Genomic DNA, 19227 nt, shown 5'->3' with positions numbered 1-19227 from the left:
GAGATGTATGGAAGTGTTAAATCCCTATATTGTACACCTGAAACTAATATTAAGCTGTATGTTGACTAACTGGGATTTTAAAACTTAAACAAAATATTTTACCAGTCGTAGAATTCCCCAGAGTAGGATTTTCCAAGCCACGTTCCTCAGAACGTTAATGTTCTGTATGATGTTAGTAACTCTTCCTTGAAAAAATAGTTTTGTAGTCAATAAGATTGGAAAAACTAGCTTATAAAGATGAGAAAGTTTCTTTTTTGTTGGAATTGTTGCAGCCTTTAATGTACATCGAAACGCTAAGAGGAGGGAAAAGTCAGTAGCTCTTCTCCCTACTTACGTGACTATGGAAGCCTTTTTCAGGCATACCAATTAATTTCTCACTAAACATGTCATGGAACATAGTATAGGAATCTTTGTCCTAAAGTGGTATTCGCCAAATGGTTTAATAATGAGAACTTTCTGGGGCGCCTGGGTGGCGCAGTCGGTTAAGCGTCCGACTTCAGCCAGGTCACGATCTCGCGGTCCGTGAGTTCGAGCCCCGCGTCGGGCTCTGGGCTGATGGCTCGGAGCCTGGAGCCTGTTTCCGATTCTGTGTCTCCCTCTCTCTCTGCCCCTCCCCCGTTCATGCTCTGTCTCTCTCTGTCCCAAAAAATAAATAAAAACGTTGAAAAAAAATTTAAAAAAAAAATAATGAGAACTTTCTGCTGAAGGTAGTAAGAACACGGTCCAATTAAAAAGGAAATGAGTTATTTATAAGGCAAAAGGGTCAACTTTCTCTTTCCTGAGGTTTCTGGCTCCCGCCCCCACCCCAGGAGTCCCATGTGCTGTAGAATTTCCTAACTGGAGAGAGGCTAAGGGAGACTCTATCTGAGTTGTTTTCTTAGTACTCATTAGTGAATGCTGAAATCAGTTTAATGACTTGCAACCAACAATTTTTTAATGGAATGGAAGAGATTGGAAAATATCAGAGTACATTGCCCAAGCAAGGTTAAGTATTGTTTCGACACTTCGGTTTCGGTTAAGGGTGGGGGTACGTGAGTGCACGCGTGCGTACGTGCGCGCTACAACAAAATGTAAAATACTTTCCTTCTGTGGGTTGCAGTCAAAAGAAGCGTAAAAGACACTGAAAGACGCCACCCCTACCCTTCTTTTTACCGATCACAGCATAGGTGCAGAAAGGTGAAATGACATTACCAAGGTCACGCACACGGTTATAATAGATGTGGGACTGGACCCCAGTTTCTGGACTCACAAGCCACATCTCACACTGCCTTAACCATTTACAACACTCAGGCCAGCGCTTGCCTGGTTTTTCTGATACTGCCACAGATTTCTCTCTTCTGTTTCTCTTGGTCTGGGCCGCACTAAGTTGATTTACAGAGCCTGAATTTTTCTCCGGATGCCTCGGGGCCAGGTGTTGTCTCCCTCGGGATGTGGGTTAAGACTCTAGCATTAAGCTGACTAGGTTCAAGTGCTGGTCAGATACTCAGTCTCTTTATCCTCATCTGTAAAATGGGGATAATAGTAACGTTTCGTCACATGTAAGACATGGTCCCTCCCACCAAGTTATAAAAGCCCTGAAATCAGGGTGCGCCTAACGTCCAGTGAAGTTTTGAATTCAGTGAAATACGGTAATATTATCTTACAGGGTTATAGTGAGGATCAAATCGTATATATACACGCGTGCGCGCGTATATATATATATATATATATACACACGTGTATATATGTATATATATACACACGCGTATATATTTATATATATATACACACGCGTATATATTTATATATATACGTGTATATATTTATATATATACACGCGTATATATTTATATATATATACACGCATATATATTTATATACACACACATATATATATACATATACACGTGTATATATGTTTATATACACGTATATATGTATATATATACACGTGTATATATACATATATACATATCAAATTGTATATATACATATATATAATATATATATTTATATATATTATATATACGTATATATATTTTTATATATTTACATATTTATGTTTATTTATATATATTTATATGTTTATATATATATTTATATATATCCACTGCAGATGGGCTTTGCCTCCTTGGAGCTGCAGGCAGAGGACATGGGCTTAGGTGATCAGGGGACACCTGCAATATATATATATATATATATATATATATATATATATATATATTTATATATATATATTTATGTATATATATATTTATATAGATTGATATATACATATCAAATCGTATATATACGTATATATATAAGTATACATATATATGATTTATTTATATATAAATCATATATATGTATATATATGTAAATTGTATATATATGTAAATTTATATATATATAAATCATATATATATATGTAAAATATATAGAGTAGCACGTAGCACATAGTGATGTATAAGTGATTGGTATTAGCGTTAGCTTTAGCATTAGCTTAGCGTCTTTGTGACTATCAATTTAACAGTATAACTTCTCATCTGCCTGTTAGAGTCAAACTAGACATGAAAGTGTCATTCATTGTCCTGTTTTTAATTGTGTGTAACTCGTTTCTCTCCTTCCTGAAGGTATTTTTCATGGATCTAAGGGCAGTGTTTTCTGTATTATAAGAGCTCAATAGTCATTTGTGTAACTAATGAATGGATGAATAATCAACGAGTAGACCCTAATCTCTGCAAGGACAGGATGGTTTTATATTCTCCAGCACCTAACATAGTATCTGTACTTAGTAGATGTTCAATAAAATCATTTACAGAGTGAATTATGTTTTATAGCCAAAAGAAGACGAGGCAAATTTGCTCCTGACACTAATACACAGTGGCATGAGATTTAGCATAGTGACTGTCACATAGTAGACACTCAATAAATAACGTGACCTTTCATGTTGCCTCTGAGCAACGACTAATAGCATTGAGAACTTGACATGGTCCTTTTTATAAAAGTCTCCTGTGCCCTGTAATATATTACGAGATAAAGCGCACTTCTAAATTACGGCATGATCGTAGCTATATTAGAAAATAAAATAGAAACAACAGAAGAGGATACATAAAGACAAGACTGAAAAGAAAATACATCAAAATGCAAAGAGCTCTTGTGTTTTTCTTTCTTTTTACCTTTGCAGATGTTTTCATAATAAGCATGTATTACTTTGCTAACGGAAAAAAAAAAACCAATAATGGTAAAGATTTTTATTCTCTAGCTTTTAACCCACTGACCTCTCGCAGTATTAAACTCTCTTGATGGCTATGGAACTCCATAAGACAGATTTCCTTTTTACTATTTGTTCTGAATTTAAACACTGTGTGCTTCATTGAGTGATCTTCTTGTTCTCAGATGATGAGGCACTGTAAAAACAAAGAATTGATCACTTATTTCTTCTAGGCTTCATCATCTGAAGTTTCTTAATCAAATCCCTGGTCAACTCTTCTCTCGTTAAAGCACCCCAAGCCGTTACCGTTTCCCCTTGCTACGTAGGACTGAGAAGTTTGTTTCCATCCTGACAGGTGCCAAACTTTCATCCCTGTACCCGCCCCGTCCCCCACCATCCCACTGCCCGCCTTCTCCTAGTCACACGCTTCATAAAGAAGGTGGGGGGAAATGCGTTAAGCACATCTAATAATTGCTGATGTTTCACTCAACACTGCTACCATTGTCCTCCGGGGATGGATGAATTTGAAATACGAGTGGGCCAGTAATTTAAAGCTACAGATAGGCTTAAAGAAGCCATCATGATAAAAGTCAGGAAGAAGCTGGCAGCCTGAGTATGAGACGATTTTCAGCCCCAAGCTCCCCATCAGGGAAAAATCTCAGGGCCAAAGAATTTGGGCCAATTTCTTCAGTCGTCACATGCTATCGCGAGTGTTGGGAGTTCGGGACAGATGCCTTCTAACTTAGCAGTGATGCCGGTGACACCTCCATGAGTTCAAAGGTAGCCTTTCAGATGTCCACGAAAAGCACAGTGATGATAATTAAGCTCTTTTCCTCAAAGTCTTTTTCTCTGGGCCCTGAAGGGGGCACCAGCAGCCTCGACTTCTCCCAGACTTGATGATGCTACCCACGCAAAATGTGACTGTGGAGTTCAATGGCTTCATCTCCACCCGGCGCTCCCCCACGTACCCGGGAGTAAGTCTGGTGGCAGGGCAGAGATGAAGCAAATATTTGTCTTCTTTCTTATTTTGTCTTCCTCATCACAACGGACGTCCCTGGGCCTCATGGGGACCTAGGGCACCGGGACCAGCCCCACAGTCCTAAATCAGTTTCGTGACACATGGGCACTATTTCAGTGGAATGCCGGCTCTGAAAGGTATATTTTTACACTCCCTGGAAAATGAAGGCGTTTGTGAGTTTGGCCTAGGGTACCGTTTTGTCATCTGTCCCCAAATACAAAGCTTTGCAACACAGAAATGGTGGAATCCCATCCCTGTGGGCAAAAATCATTACTTTCATTTTTCCATTTGGATGTTTTCCATTTTCAGAGCGCACCCAGCATGGGATCACAGAATACTTGGTGGTGAGAACTTTGAGGTGAGGACAGAGGCATTTTGTTCTTTTGTGGACTGGCATAAACTGCACCTGCTTTAAAACCCATTCTCTTGAATTTTTCAGTATACTTTCAGATCTCAGCAAGAGCGACCCTCTTGATTGCAGTCCACTGCAGAGGGGCTTTGCCTCCTTGGAGCTGCAGGCAGAGGACGTGGGCTTAGGTGATCGGGGGACACCTGCAAACATTAGGAAGGACAGGGAATGGCAGTCACCACGAACAGTGTTTGCGTCTCTCTCCGTGCGCTTTGCCGCTGTGGACTCCGCACGACCACGGCGTCGTGGCTTCTCTCTCCTCTCTGCCATGTCCTTACTCATGGTTTCTCCGGCCTTATGACTTCTGTTTTCTTCTTTAAGTCCTCTCCCTTTTCGTTTAACTCCCCACCTTCCCACCCTCTTAACTTTTCTATATATGTTACAATCAAACTCGCCAAGGAAGAGAGTCTGATTTGGTCAGGTGTTTACTGTCTATTTATATCGAAACCAGGCTTTCTTGACCCGGGCACTCCGGACAACTCCTCGTGGTGGGGACTGTGCTGTACGTGGTAGGGTGTTTAGCAACATCCCTGCCCTCTCCCCGCTATGCAACAGTAATACCCACTCTCTCGGTTGTGACCACCAAAAATGCCTCCGGATGTTGTCGCATGCCCTCCGAAAGGGAAAGTTGTCCCTTCCACTCCCGTATCCCTAACTCCTGGACAGTGGGTAGCCATAGCAGTTGAGTCACATGGGACATCAAGTAGAATGGCCTCCGACTGAGGAATCACTTGAAACTACTTTTCTACAACTCCCACGTCTGACGCAGCGAGGAGGAGTGTCCTCAGCAGACAACCTTCAGCTGTCTGTCCTTTTGGGAATTGCTTCAGCTGTCTCCCCCAAGGTCACACCCCTTCCATGGGCAGGTCCTGTCGGATGCAGGAGTGTAATGACCTGGCCGTTTGGGCCCAACTCGGGAGAACTCTAGCGTTCTACTTCAGGAACTCCAGTGAGGTTAATGGAGACTCACTGGGCCTGAATCCTAGCTTGCCTTTTCCCGGTTGCCATTCACGGTTCCTTTCTTCTCCCTTCCTCAGGCGTTGAGCTCAAGGGCACACCATACTAAATACCCCACTCTCTCAACTTTGTCTTAGAGGCTGTTTCCTAGGGAACCCCATCTGTTAGGGGACAACGTGACTGACAGGAATTTCAAAGTATATGAGGAAAAGGCATGATGATAGGCTCATTCTGGCCACTGGGTGATTTGATTTATTCTTGCCTTCCCTTATGAGGTTGATGATTTTGTCCAGTGTATGTAGTGATGATCATTTTTTCAGATGCCCGACCTCATGACCTCCATTAATGGGTAAGGACTTCAAGAACAGCATAAGATTACATCAGCCTCTTGCCTTACACCTTAAGTTCGGCAGCATGCATACCAATGACAGGCAAGAGTTAGAATGAAGGATAGTCGATAAAATAGATCATAAAAGGAAATGGGTTGGAGTGTGAGCGCCAGAAGGGTAAAGGGCAGGAGTTCCTTTTTTTTTTTTTAACATCAGGCATCCAACATCTTGCAGAGAAGTGCAGGATATGGCTTGATTGAATGAATAACTGGGCACTCTAAAGATTATTCCCTCTCTCATACAATAGGAAAGAACTGAGTCTAGAGCCTGGTCTAATGTCCTGAAGAAATGAGGAGCTTCGCTTTATTTTCAGCCAGCTGAGAATTGATCCATTGTGTCATTCACCTAGTCTCTTCAATGACTAGTTTAGGTCAGACTCTGTTCTCGATACTGGGGAAACAGTAGTAGATCAAAGAAAAACTCTCTCTCACGGAGGTTAAACTTTAATAGGAGAAAGCAGTCAGGTCATGAGAAGTTTAATTAAGAAGAATAAGGGGCGCGTGGGTGGCTCAGTCCATTGAGCGTCCAAATTCGATTTCGACTCCGGTCACGATCTCACAGTTTGTGGGTTCGAGCCCCACTCGTGTTCTCTCTCTCTCTCTCTCTCTCTCTCAAAATAAATAAATAAACTTTTTAAAAAGAAAAATAAAGCAAGCTAGAGGTCATAGAGGAAGGGAACTTTTTTTAAGTGAGGGAAGGGCAGAGTGAATCCCAAGCAGGCTCTGCACAGAGCCTGACAGGGGGCTCAGTCTCACACACTGTGAGATCATGACATGAGCTGAAATTAAGAGTCAGATGCCTGACCAACTGAGCCACCCAGGCACCCTGGGGAGGGGAACTCTTTAAATGTGGTGGTCATGGGGGTGGCATTTGGATAGAGAAGCGAGGAAACAAACCAGGCACATACTGGGGTGGGGAGGGAGACAAAACAGGGTTCCAGGCAGCGGAAACAGTAAATGTGAAGACGCTGATGTGAGAGCAAGCGTGGTGGGGTTTCAGGAACAACAAGGAGTGTAGTAAGACTGAAGCTGAGGAAGCAAGATGGTGAATCATAAGGTGGTCCTTGAGCGACCAAGATCCAGGCCAGGTAGGGTCTTGGCAACTATGGTTAAAAACCTTTGAAATTTCTTTTTGAGAAGGGAAGACTCAGGAGGTTTCTGAGCTAGGAAGCGACACGATCTGACTTACTATGCTTGTAGCATTCGTTCATATATTCATTAACAAACACTAGGCCCTTGGAATAGACAGAATCCTGGCCTTGGGATGCTCAAGTTCTAAACAAAAAAGAAAGATCCGTAAGGAAAAGAAATCATGACCTTCTGTAGTCGTGATAAATAGGAGTGATACAAGTAGAGAGGAAGGAGGAATTAATTCTGCGGGAAGCAAAATGAGATGTTCTCTACAGACTAGTAAATGAGGCCAATTTCCACGGAGGGGGGTACTTCCCACACAGCACCAAGCAATTCTCATGTACCAGCAGGTCCTAGAATTCAACTCCATTCCGACACTATCGACCTGTAGAGAGCATCAGATTCCACAGGTTAAGAGTACAGTCCTACAAGACTGTCCCCCCCCCCCCCACAACCCACCCTGCCCACTCCAGATACCAGTCACAAGCCAGCTTCTGACCAGTGTTTCTGACCAACCAGCTCTAGACTGGAGATTTCCTCGGCCTCCTCCTTGGACTTCAGACAGTCGCAAATCTAGATCGTCACCTCTACCTCTTCTGAGCAGACTGACTAAACCAGAAGTGCCGAGGACCTCCTCCTCAGCTTTGATTAATTTGCTAGAGGTACTCCCCGAACTGAGAGAAGCATTTCACTCCCAAGATCACCAGTTTATCACAAAGAAACGTAACTCAGGATCACCCCCATGAAAGAGGTGGGCGGGAAGCGTGGGGCTTGTGTGGCCTCCCCAGGTGAGCCACTCTCCCCACATCTCCAACCCGGAAGCTCTGCAAACCTTGTCCTCTGGGGGCTTATGGAGGCTTCACTACAGACTGATGATTGATCAAATCATCAGCCATTGGCAGTTGAGTCACCCTCCAGCCTCTTTCCTTTCCCACCTCCCCAGGGCTTGGGGAGAGGTGGGGACTGCAAGTTCTAACCCTCTAATGAAGAGGTTGGATCACCAGAGGCCCAACCTCTGGTGCCTTCCAAAAGTCACCTCATTAACGTAACAAGAGATACCTTCATTGCTCTCCACCCAGGAAATTCCAAGGGTCTTGGGAACGGTGAGCCAGGAACTGCAGTTCCCGCTCAACTGCATGGGCAGGGAGCCAATGTATATCTCACAAATCGCAATATCACAACTAGAGTTAATGCGCATTGTCTCTGAAGCTACATGCAAATCCAAGGTAGAGAATGTTTCATCCGAGAGGAATCTAGCAAACAATGCTTCTGATTGCTTGGCCCCTGATTGCTTTCACTTAGCAAGGTTCACAAGATGTATTCTGATATGATGAATATCCCCCTTTCCAATTTTACATGTAGCCTCCTTATAGCCCTTTTGTCCAGAAAGGGATTTCTTATGTATGTATAATGAATATAAAGATAGGTTTTAGAGAGTGCTAATGTTTTAATGAGCTAGAAATAGGCAGACAAGAGAGAATAATTGAAGGATTAGTCAACATGGGGACAATTTGACTTGGAAAGAGAAAATCTGAGCAGGAAATGTCTAGGAAAAAAATTAGAAGAGGAATAGAATGGAATGAGCTCATTTATGGCGTGAGTTAAGGACAGGGGTATTTATTCTCAAAAGGTAAAAAGCGAGAGCTTCTATTGCAGACCTTGACCGAGGCCAGCTAGCAAGGGAGAGGGACTGATTCAAAAGATTTGGTCCAGGAGGTCTGGAGCAGATACATGTATTAAAAGGGTGGCAGGGGAAGAGGGAAAGTTTTGAACCAAATCTTTAGTTACTCCTGGAGCCCAACCCAAAAGCTCACCAGAACCCTTGCTATCTTAGGGCAAAATACAGGACAACAAGGCTTATGTCTTCAACAAGATCAGATAATTCCTCTAACGTGAACCAGCCACACGTTTATTTATTTAGTTATGAAAAAAAAGATAGTAAGTTTTGTCACATGAAATTTAAAACTCAGAACCAAAAATAGAAATTAAAACGAAAATGTCTTGTTCTATGTCTTTCTAAAACTACTTAGCTATTTGTTTTGAATTCCTAAACAATTACTAGCGTAAAATGATGACACACGGTTGACTTTCATAGGTGACACCAGCATCAGAATGGCAAAAGGATTTGTCTCCTCTCACGCTGTACTCCTCTGAGAACCGCATGAAATTTTTTGAAGGGGAAGAAAAAGGCCGGAAAGGGGTGGGGGGGAGAGGGATTATTTGCTGGAGCTGTTGCCCAGGCCCACACTTTAGCGGTCAACAGTCACTTTCGCTCTAGGACCACAGGCTCTCATTGGCCCGGTTCCCCTAGGATTCTTCACACTGGCAGGAAAGTTGGTTCATGGGATAAATACCCTGATGACTCGCTACGCTAATGATGCTGCTGCTGCTGATGATAATGATGATGATGATAGGGATAGGGATAGGAATAGGAATCCAAAAAAATGGAGCCCTTTTGGCCCTTTGCACGAAGGAAGCGTTTTCTGTGGGCTCACCTCTGTGATATTCACAGCAAACCTCTAGAATGAAGAGTATTACTGTCTCTCTTTCATAGCAGAGAAAACAGACTGGACAAGTTTAATAACACATTCCATTTTAGACTCGGAACCCTTACAGGTTATCAGCTTCAGAGAAGGGGTTCCGGGAACTAGGGGGCGGCAACCACCTGTGTCTACGGCAAAGACTAAAGTGGGTAACCTGCATTCATCTTGGGGTGATGGTGGAGGATGTGGCTGGCTACTGATCCGGGGAGACCTCCGCTTGGGAATCTTTTTGTCCTCTTTCATCTCTTTGATGTTCTTTTACCTCCCTCTCTCCCCCCGCCACCCCTCCTTCTCTTTCTCCCCCTCCCGCTGCCCCTCCCTTCCTCCTATATGAGAATAGAAAGTGTCTCTTCTCGTGTTTATAGGTCCACGGGTCAACTGCGGTTCAGATGATCTAGATAAAGTTCGACTGGGAAGTTTGGCTGCGGGCTGCAGGTTGAAGGTTGTCTGGGTTTAGCTCCAGGCTGCTGGTTCCATTCGGCTTGTTTCTCTGTATGTCGGGTGTGGAGACCCACCGAAGGATCAGAGGCCACCCGGGGCACGTACTCCTGGCAGATCCCCAGAGCACAAGAGCACAAGCCTGTGTTCATATCATGTCTGCTAACGCCCCATTGGCCAAAGCGAGTCACATGGCTAAGCCCAAGGTCAAGGGGCCGGGAAGCTTGCCATGAAGCTATGGCTGAAGCACGGACGGTTAATTGATTCACAGCGCAGGAAAGCGTTAGGATCAAAACAGAATCTCTCCCCCTTCCTTTTGGCTTTAATTTTTGTCATATCCTTAGCTCTTTCTCCCTTTTGCTTTCTAAATGGATGTGCATCTCATCTACAGTCATTTGGTTTTTAATATCCGAGTTGCTCCCTACTGGCTTCGGTTTCAAATTGTACATTCCTTGAAATTTCCCTGGTGCCTAATACAATACCCTTCACACAGAGAGCATTCAGCAAATGGTGTTGACTGCCTGCCGTCTTTTAAAAGCACATCTGGAGAGACACTAAAGGCACCTGGCAATATCGCAGTGACTCGTTAGTAACCTGGCTTAACCCAGATGGCCTGGAGACCGTAGGCACCTTTACCCCGGGGGGAAAGTTCTGTGGTAACACAGTCGGGCTCTTCTGTTCAGAAGTAGTCAGAAATTCCATGAGCGGAACTCAGCCGTGACCCTATTGATATAAACACCTGTCCTCCTGTAGCTGGCCTTAGGTTTCTTTGTTTCTCACTGGCCTGATGATGACAGTGAGGTTCTTGGAGTTTCGTGTACGTCGGTCGGAAGGAGCCTTTCTTTCGGGAGCAACGCTACCAAGTATCGGTTATGAGATTTTGTAGGACTGTGAAGCCAGCAAGCCTTGGGTATGTTTGTCTTTGCAACTCAGGCGCCTCGGCAAGTAGTTTAGTAGGAACTCCTGACTCCCCAGATCACGTGTAAGCCTGATACTCTAAATGACGTGGCAGTCTGCCGGCGAAGCCCATGGCGTGGTATTCGGTTCGCCGTGTGCTTTGGTCTCCGAGCTCGGTGTTACCTGCCTGACAGCTCATAGAATATTTACAGGTTGTTATTCGTGAGGAATTTTAGTTAGCCGTAAAGATTTTCACAGCTATGGCAGACATTAGAGGTCTCATTCATCACTCTGGTGACCTTCCCCTCTGGAATGCAGCCCATCTGTCTCTGCTGTTGAAATCTTTATGGAAAATCTGCCCATCTTTGAAAGTTCAGTAAGTGATCTTAAAGTTTTCATTGAATCTTTACTTTTGATATATGATCCAGACATATGCGGCGCTATTCTTATTTTAATTGAATGTTTGCAACGGTGTTAAATTTAACTTGGCCTTTCGGTTAAATGACAGAAAACTTACTCTTGCTTCGGGGACTATATGCGTCCCATCAGAAGAAAATAGAAATCATACAGAAAGCAATCCCAATGGGGAAAAATGATAGACGCATACACCTACATTCGGCATTGATAATTACATGAAACCTTGAGCCCTGTCCTATAATCTTGATTATGACCTTAGGAAGTGAAAACAGGCGGAAATAAGGTTTTCGCGTGATTTGAGGTTTTAGAGGGGACGCTAAGCAAATTCCATAAATAAGTGTATGGAGTGGGCTGGTTTACAGAACAGGAGAGAGTAATGACCTTCTCCATTTACCTTCAGTGCTCTTGTGAAATTGCCCTCTTGGGATCACCAGTGATCTTGTGACCAAATACACCTTCCTCTTCTCTCCCCTTAGTGCCCTGGAACCCACTGGTGCTCCCAATATCTCACCACCTGGCTGGCTGTCTTTCTGATGCTTCACCCTACTTTGTTCTCGTTTCTGTATCGTTTTTCTTCGGAGGCTTTTTCAGTGGTGCCACCATTATGGGCCACTTCCCAGGGTATGGTTTTCTTTTAACAGCTCCCATCTAACGCTTAGTCTTGTCCTTTCACCTGAGCTTCGGTGAAAAGATCCACCTTCCAAATATTTTAACCTAAATATGTAATTGATCTGAAATTCGCCCTCCAGCTTATCTTTTCTGCCCCTGAAACGCCCCGTTGCCTCATAATTATCTCTTAGAAGTAGAGAGTCATGTGTGATTTCTCGCTTTGAGTGGATGCCACATTCAGCTAGCAACAACCTATTGAACTCCACCCTCCTGCCTCCATTCCATAGAACACTGTTCTTATCTTTTTGTCGGCATAATCCTCTGATTGTAGAACATTCTCTGGCCTTCTCTTTCCCATTGTATCAAATAGGGACTAATCGATTCATCATCCATGCTGATGAATAATGGACACACGGTCTACCCAAGAATGAAGGGTCTGTTGGGCAGGTGCCATTGGTCTAGGCAAAGAGATAGAACGATGTCCCATCAGCCCAGGCAGTTAGTGTTCAAAGGCATCTCTGTCCGCCACACTTGATCCTGTGTGAGGCACATTACTAGTAGTTAGGAGTGGATGCAAGGGGTGAAGACAACTGCTGCTTGGTTGAGGCAGGGAGATTAATTCTAGAATTACTGTCATTCAGACAACATCCCACAGGTATGTGATTATAAACATTATTTGTATGGTAATTAACATTTTGCAAAGCAATTTCATATCCATTTTCTCATTTTATCCTGACGGTATTTCTGCAAGGGAGATATCATTATGCCTATTTTTCATATAAAATAAATAAAGCTCAGGGACAAAACAAGGCTTGCTTGAGATCAGGGAGTGATGGCGGAGTCAGGAATGAAATCTATTCGTCCGGAATCTCTGTTCTAGCCACTTTCTCCTTGATCCACATATGTTTCAAGACGCTGGGCTGGGCTTTGAGACAGAAAGCCGATGAGCTGAGTGCCTCCCTGAACTCAAAAAGTCTACAGTCTATCATGGAGTGAAGGGGTGCGAGAGGCCTATTCTCAAATAATCCGTATCAGGCAGTATATCTAATGTGCCTTAAGAATTATACCGACTAACTGCCATTGACCAGCAGAAAATGGATTTTTCCCTTTCTACCTGCATCAATAAAGAAAGACTCCTGCTGGCAGGAGTGTAATTTGTATAAAATGCCTTTAACATGTTCATAGCCTTCAATGAAATAAATATATTTCGAGGAATTCTGCTTAACAAAATTGACAAAACTGGGTGCAAAGATTTATCTGCAGAGATGTTCGTTGCAGCCTTACTTACAACAGTGAAAAACTGGAAACAATCTAAATTTTCCCAAAGAGGGGATTTCTTCAATAAATCACAGTACAGCCATTAACGGAATGCTGTTCGGCCATTTAAAATGGGAGCCAGGAATGACGTCAGCAGACACAGATGGTCCGCACGGGTGGGAGTGACTGGGTCAGAAGCGGGATTGGCCACGTGAAACGGAAAACTCAAATAACAGAGGCTTATCCCAAGCAGGGCTGTATAACGTTCTCATATAGAAATCCAGAGAGGGGCGCTTGGGTGGCTCAGTCGGTTAAGCATCCAACTTTGGCTCAGGTCGTGATGTCAGTTAGTGAGCCTGAGCCCCGCCTCAGGTTCTCTGCTGACAGCTCAGAGCCCGGGGCCTGCTGGAATAGTGACTATATAGTCACAGGACCCCAGACTTCTCCTCTCTTTCTACTCGGTCATTCTTAGCACATATCTTCTGTAGCATTGGTTGTCAGGGCCCTGCTCACGTGCCCTCTGGAACCCTCCGGGCCCAGCCACACCGAACCTAGCCTTCCAACTACACACACCTGTGACTCTGCCTTCAAGGCTTTCTCTGTCCATAGGAGCTTGCTCACGAAGCCCAAGTGGCAGGCCAGAGAGGTAATGAGCTCCCCCCTCCATACTCCGGGAGTAGCCCTCAAGCAGTAGTAAATAAATACTCCACTTCCTTCGCCGCTCACCTAGAGGTGGCCGGAGGGGGACAACTCTGGAGTGTCTTCTGGGCTGAAGTCCTCACCTACAGGGGGACCCCGGGTCCCCAAAGCAGTCCCGCATCCTTTACCAGCTCCTGCACCCGGGCTTCCTTGAATTACAGCCCAAACTACCTCAACGTACATCCTTGTCTCCGTGTTTGCTGCTGGGGCGTTGCGGCAATATGGCTTCCATTGTCCTGGTTCCCACGGCTCTGGCCCTTATCCTCTCTCTCTCCTCTTTCTCTTGTCTCCCTCCCTCTCACCCCCTCTCTCTTCCTCTCTTCCTCCTTTCCCTTTCCTGCTCCTGCTTCCTCTTTCTCCCACTCGCACTCTACTCCGATAATGGCTCTCCCTCCTTGTCCCTCAGAGCTAGGGATGCTAACAGCTCCTTGTTCTTATTAACATTATCCCTTGTGATCTCCCTACACCCTGCACAGACCTTTGTGACCAGCCCTTTTACTAAACTCTACTCAACTTGACTGTGCCTAAAGGCACGGGACCTGTTAGGACCTCTTCCTCCACCCCACCCCATCCTGTTCCAGCCCTGCCTGTAAATACCGAGTATGGGGCTAAGCCCATAATGTGTGTTCACTAGACAGCAGTCGATTGATTTTAATGCTGGAATGTTAGATGTGTTCATTGAAAAATATCCTCAGAGACTCAAATGCAAAGTAGCACAAACTGTGTCTGTTTACCGCATTCTGTGCCAGCACTGTGCCAAGCGCCTCGTACATACGTAGCGGGGACGCTGTAAAAATGGACTGAGTAATGAGTACTGCTTTGTTTCCTTAGGAACCGGGGCTCTATTTTTGCCTTTTGGATGAAAATAAGTCTCGGAGCACCCTGGGTGGCTCAGTTGTTTAAGCATCCCGCTCTTGATTTCGGCTCCGGTCACGATCCCGTGGTTTACGGGATCGAGCCCCACGTCGGGCTCTGTGCTGGTGGCAGAACAGGAGTCACGGTGGGGATGACAGATTGTTGGGATGCAGACGGGAGAAAGATTTTGACCAGAGGAAAAGGCTGCTCTTTCTAATCATCACTAAAACTATAGGAAATTCAAAAGAGGCCTTCCAGGATCTGGTGACGGTGAAGTGGTTCCAGCAAGCCCTGGAAAGTCATCTGGTGGAAATCATGTAGAGGGTAAATTTAGATATCAGAGCGTAAAGAACTTAGACTAGAGGACATTATACTCTTGTGTAGGATGAATGCATTTACGCAGTTGTTTGGCAAATATTTCTAGACTACCGGTTACATACCACACATGATAAAAGAAAGCACAAAGAGGGTGCCTGGGTGGCTCCGTCGGTTAAATAAATGTCTGACTCGATCTCAGCTCGGGTCTTGGTCTCAGGGTTGTGAGTCCAAGCGCCATGTTGAGCTCCGTGCTGGGCATGAAGGCTACGTAGAAGAAGAAGAAGATGATGATGATGATAATAATAAATAAAACTCAAAGACTAGACAGACTTGGTCGCAATCGTGGATTCGCCCTTTACTAGCCGCATGAACTGAGTCCGTTTTCTGACCTTTTCTGAGCCTCCCCTACTTCACGGGTGATAATGGAATAGCGTGACCTCATTGGGTATCTGGGAGGATTACATTGTTTTCTCCCTTTCCTGAATCATGTGACTTGAGTAATAACCCACATTAGGATCTAATACTTATATATATATATATATTTTTTTTTTAATTCTTTTTTTTTTTTCAACGTTTATTTATTTTTGGGACAGAGAGAGACAGAGCATGAACGGGGGAGGGGCAGAGAGAGAGGGAGACACAGAATCGGAAACAGGCTCCAGGCTCTGAGCCATCAGCCCAGAGCCCGACGCGGGGCTCGAACTCACGGACCGCGAGATCGTGACCTGGCTGAAGTCGGACGCCCAACCGACTGCGCCACCCAGGCGCCCCATGGATCTAATACTTAATGACTTGGACCTTAGACACACTATTCCATGTGATCTTAACTGATCATTTGCAAAATGAAAATGGCAGCACCTCACGGGTCATGATGACCGTCATACTTGAAGTCATGGGGCAGGCCCAGGAGAGGTTTTCCTTTGTCTCCCCACCCCCCAGCCACCCCTTCTAGATCAAGCCTTTTCAGTGGGAGCAACACTGCCCCAAAAGGGACAAAAATTTGCTTGTCCCTAGGGAATGAAAAACCGTACCCTTTTTACGTAAAGCACAGATAGATACACACAGTATATCTGTGACGTCAAAATTTCATCAGGGACAGGGGGAGGAAGATGAGGAAAAAATAACTAAATAAGATGCTTTGCAGGGGACCATGAGGGCATCGGGAAAAAAACATGGAGAAGCATTGCTCTAGAGTAGATCTCCTTGCTAGACTGTGCCCATCAAACCATTACTGGAACGGACCCACTTCTGGGAAGCCAAGTGCCTGTGGCTAGTGGTCTTCCTTTACGCCTTTCTCTTAACCCCATAGGGGAGGTCTCCATTTAGTCTCCAATGCAGGTTATAGTATTGATTTGTATAACCTGCCCCCACTTTTCTTCCGACCGAACTATACGATCAGGCACCGAATCCACAAAACGTTAACAACGGCAGAAAGACGAATGAACGTATTTGGGTCTGAATTCCGGAGAGTGCCCCTTGGGCACGGTTTAAATAACATTCGTGTTCTTTTTAATTTTCTGGTTAGGCCCCTGTGTCGATTAAAATATGGCTTAACACCAGGGTGCGTCGCTTCGCACATTCTGTTCGTCATGCATTAGAAACATGGTCGAAATAAGAACTTTGCCTCCATAGTGTGGCGTCTGTGATTCTGTGATTTTCAAAACCACCTTGGGCACAATATTGAATCCTGTCACCTCGAGGGAAGAAAAGCATTTGAAGGTAGAAGCCTTTCTGGCTCTTAATAACATACTGCATCTGTAACGCGAGGGGAAATTCAGAGGTTGGTTTTGGAATGAATAAGCTCACGTGCAGCCTGCTATTTAAATTCAGGAGACAATACCCCCTGGTGCTGGTGCCGTAAGATAATGGATGATTTTTGCACTCAAGAGTCTGAATCCCAAAGCCACCTTGGATTTACACATGGCGGTTAGAGGAACATCTGTATAAGAAAATACCAGAGGACAGCACAGTGCCTTAGAAAAACTATTTGCCGATAAATCTGCTTTTGATGGGCTACTAAAAAATGGACACATCGCGCATAAGAGATGCGCGTGTCTATTACGGAGGCTAGCTTTGTGTGCAATGACAAGCTTCCCCTGGCACACTGAGATAAGAAACAGCAGTCCTTGGTGTCGGCACTCCTGCAAGAAATGAAATGATAATTTGGGGACACACGTACAAGGGTTACCATATATTTGATCAACTTTTGAATATATGCAATACCAGAACCATCTGGCAGCCCCAAGCGAAATTGCCCACAACCTTTGAACAGTCTCTCGAGAAGGAGCCCTGAATCTAATCACGTAGAACCTTCGCCGGACTGTGTGTTATTTCCAAAGCAAGCAGTTCCAGTGTGTTTGTCTGTGGTGGTGACGGGGCACAGAAGGAATGGGGGAAAGCCATTGTCATTTTCCCCCCGTTTTTTTGCATCAAGGACATTTTTTTAGGTAGGAGATTGGAGGGTTTCTAATGATGACTGCAAAGCAGTTGCTACGTGCGTTTGTAAACTGTTGAGTCAAAGCGGGGAAAACATCTTTCGGCACAGAAAACTCACTGAACTTGACCATTGGATTTATTTGATCGCTGCACATAAAGACAAACGGCTTTTCTTATTTTAAAAACTAAAAAAGTAACAGTTTATACATACAGTTTCAGGTCCATAAATTTTCATGCTCTGTATGAAAGATTGGCAGTTGAGAACTACAGCGATAAACGCTTCAAGTTTCATGTTGATCTGGAGCTTAGAATGTTTTTGGAATATTCTTTTTACATCTTTCACCTGTTTAGTTTAAGCATATCCTAAGTACTCCTCTGGCATTTGATTGGTTTTTTTTTTTTTTCCTTTTAATGCTTAAGAATGCAAAGTCAACTATAGATATTCAGTGGAGGGCCAGCCATGAGCTCAGCTGGTCATCACTGCTTTTCCTCTGTCTCTGGCTAGATTTTCTGCTTGGAGTTTGCTCCATGAGAGCCCTGCTCTGGAACAGAGCCTCCGTGAGCCACCCAGGCAACCAGTAGACCTCTCCAAGCACACTTGTCTCTGAGAGATACCTCAGTATATTCCAGAAAACCCAAATGGACTCTTCTGCTATCAGAGGACATCTACAGCATCCTCCCAATCGGAATTAATTTGGGGACCATTAAAAAGATAAAGAACTGGAAAGGAACAATGACAGAAATGGTCAGATTCCGCCCATAGACACCTTTAAGGAAAGAAAAGCCCTTGTTTCTCGAGTCAGGCGTTCACAGGCTTGGCGATACAGTCAGTGAGAGCTGGGGTGGGTATGCTGAGCAGACAAGAGCTGGGGTTTCTGGCTGTCTACCCCGTTTCCTCCTAGAAAGAGAGCTTAGGTTTTTAGGTTTCCGTAACATCAGACTCTCCCCAGGTAGGTCAGGGTGTCCGGCCTAAGTTCTTAGATCAGATCTTCCTTTATCACCTTATCAGGGCGAGAGAGCTGTATCCTAGCGAAGAAAAACAAACCAAAGGAGAGTAGGGCAGATAATGAGAAAGGCAGAGGGGGTAAGAATAGAAAAAGAACTACTGAGTGAGATTGCATGCGAGGGACTACTTCCGAAATGGCAGATAAAGGTCTCCTCCCCGCCCCCCCCCCCATGGTAAAAACCCGTCCACCAGAATGAAAAGGCTTAATTAGCAGCTAAATACAAATCCACATCTTGTACCTTTTAAATGACGTATCACCAAGGTACCAAGCAGAATGTCTGGTTGAAGGTTGGGTGATTCAATCCATCTATTACTCTCTATAAAACAAAGAATCTGTGGTTTCATTACCCTTAAATTGTCTGGCAGTGGGTGAAGTTAACTTTTATTAGGCGGTGTTCTTTCATATTATACAGTGTAGTCAAGGATATATTAGCTTTGACGTTTTCTTACATCTCAATATACTGCGGCGTGAATTTACTGTGAGGCTAATTTAGAAGGAAGCTTTTCAGAGGAGGAAATAATGGTCAGCATCAGCTATGCTGCAAATTATAAGCAGGATGAAAATTCAGGGGGAAATGGACATCCGCATACAATCGCTAGATGTTAATAAGCGTGCTTCTTATATGTGTATTCCTGATGATATTCTTTCTCTCTTAAAACTCCGGTTTTATAAA

General features: G+C 44.3%; 1 protein-coding gene across 4 annotated transcripts in view; it reads left to right on the top strand.

The window, feature by feature from the left end:
• Nucleotides 1-19227, top strand: part of DMD (dystrophin) — a 1834617-nt gene that overhangs the window by 1607320 nt on the left and 208070 nt on the right. The window lies entirely within an intron of this gene.

The sequence above is a fragment of the Lynx canadensis genome, chromosome X (assembly GCF_007474595.2).
Source record: "Lynx canadensis isolate LIC74 chromosome X, mLynCan4.pri.v2, whole genome shotgun sequence".
Taxonomy (NCBI): Eukaryota; Metazoa; Chordata; class Mammalia; order Carnivora; family Felidae; genus Lynx; species Lynx canadensis.
This window is presented reverse-complemented; position numbering and strand designations above follow the sequence as displayed.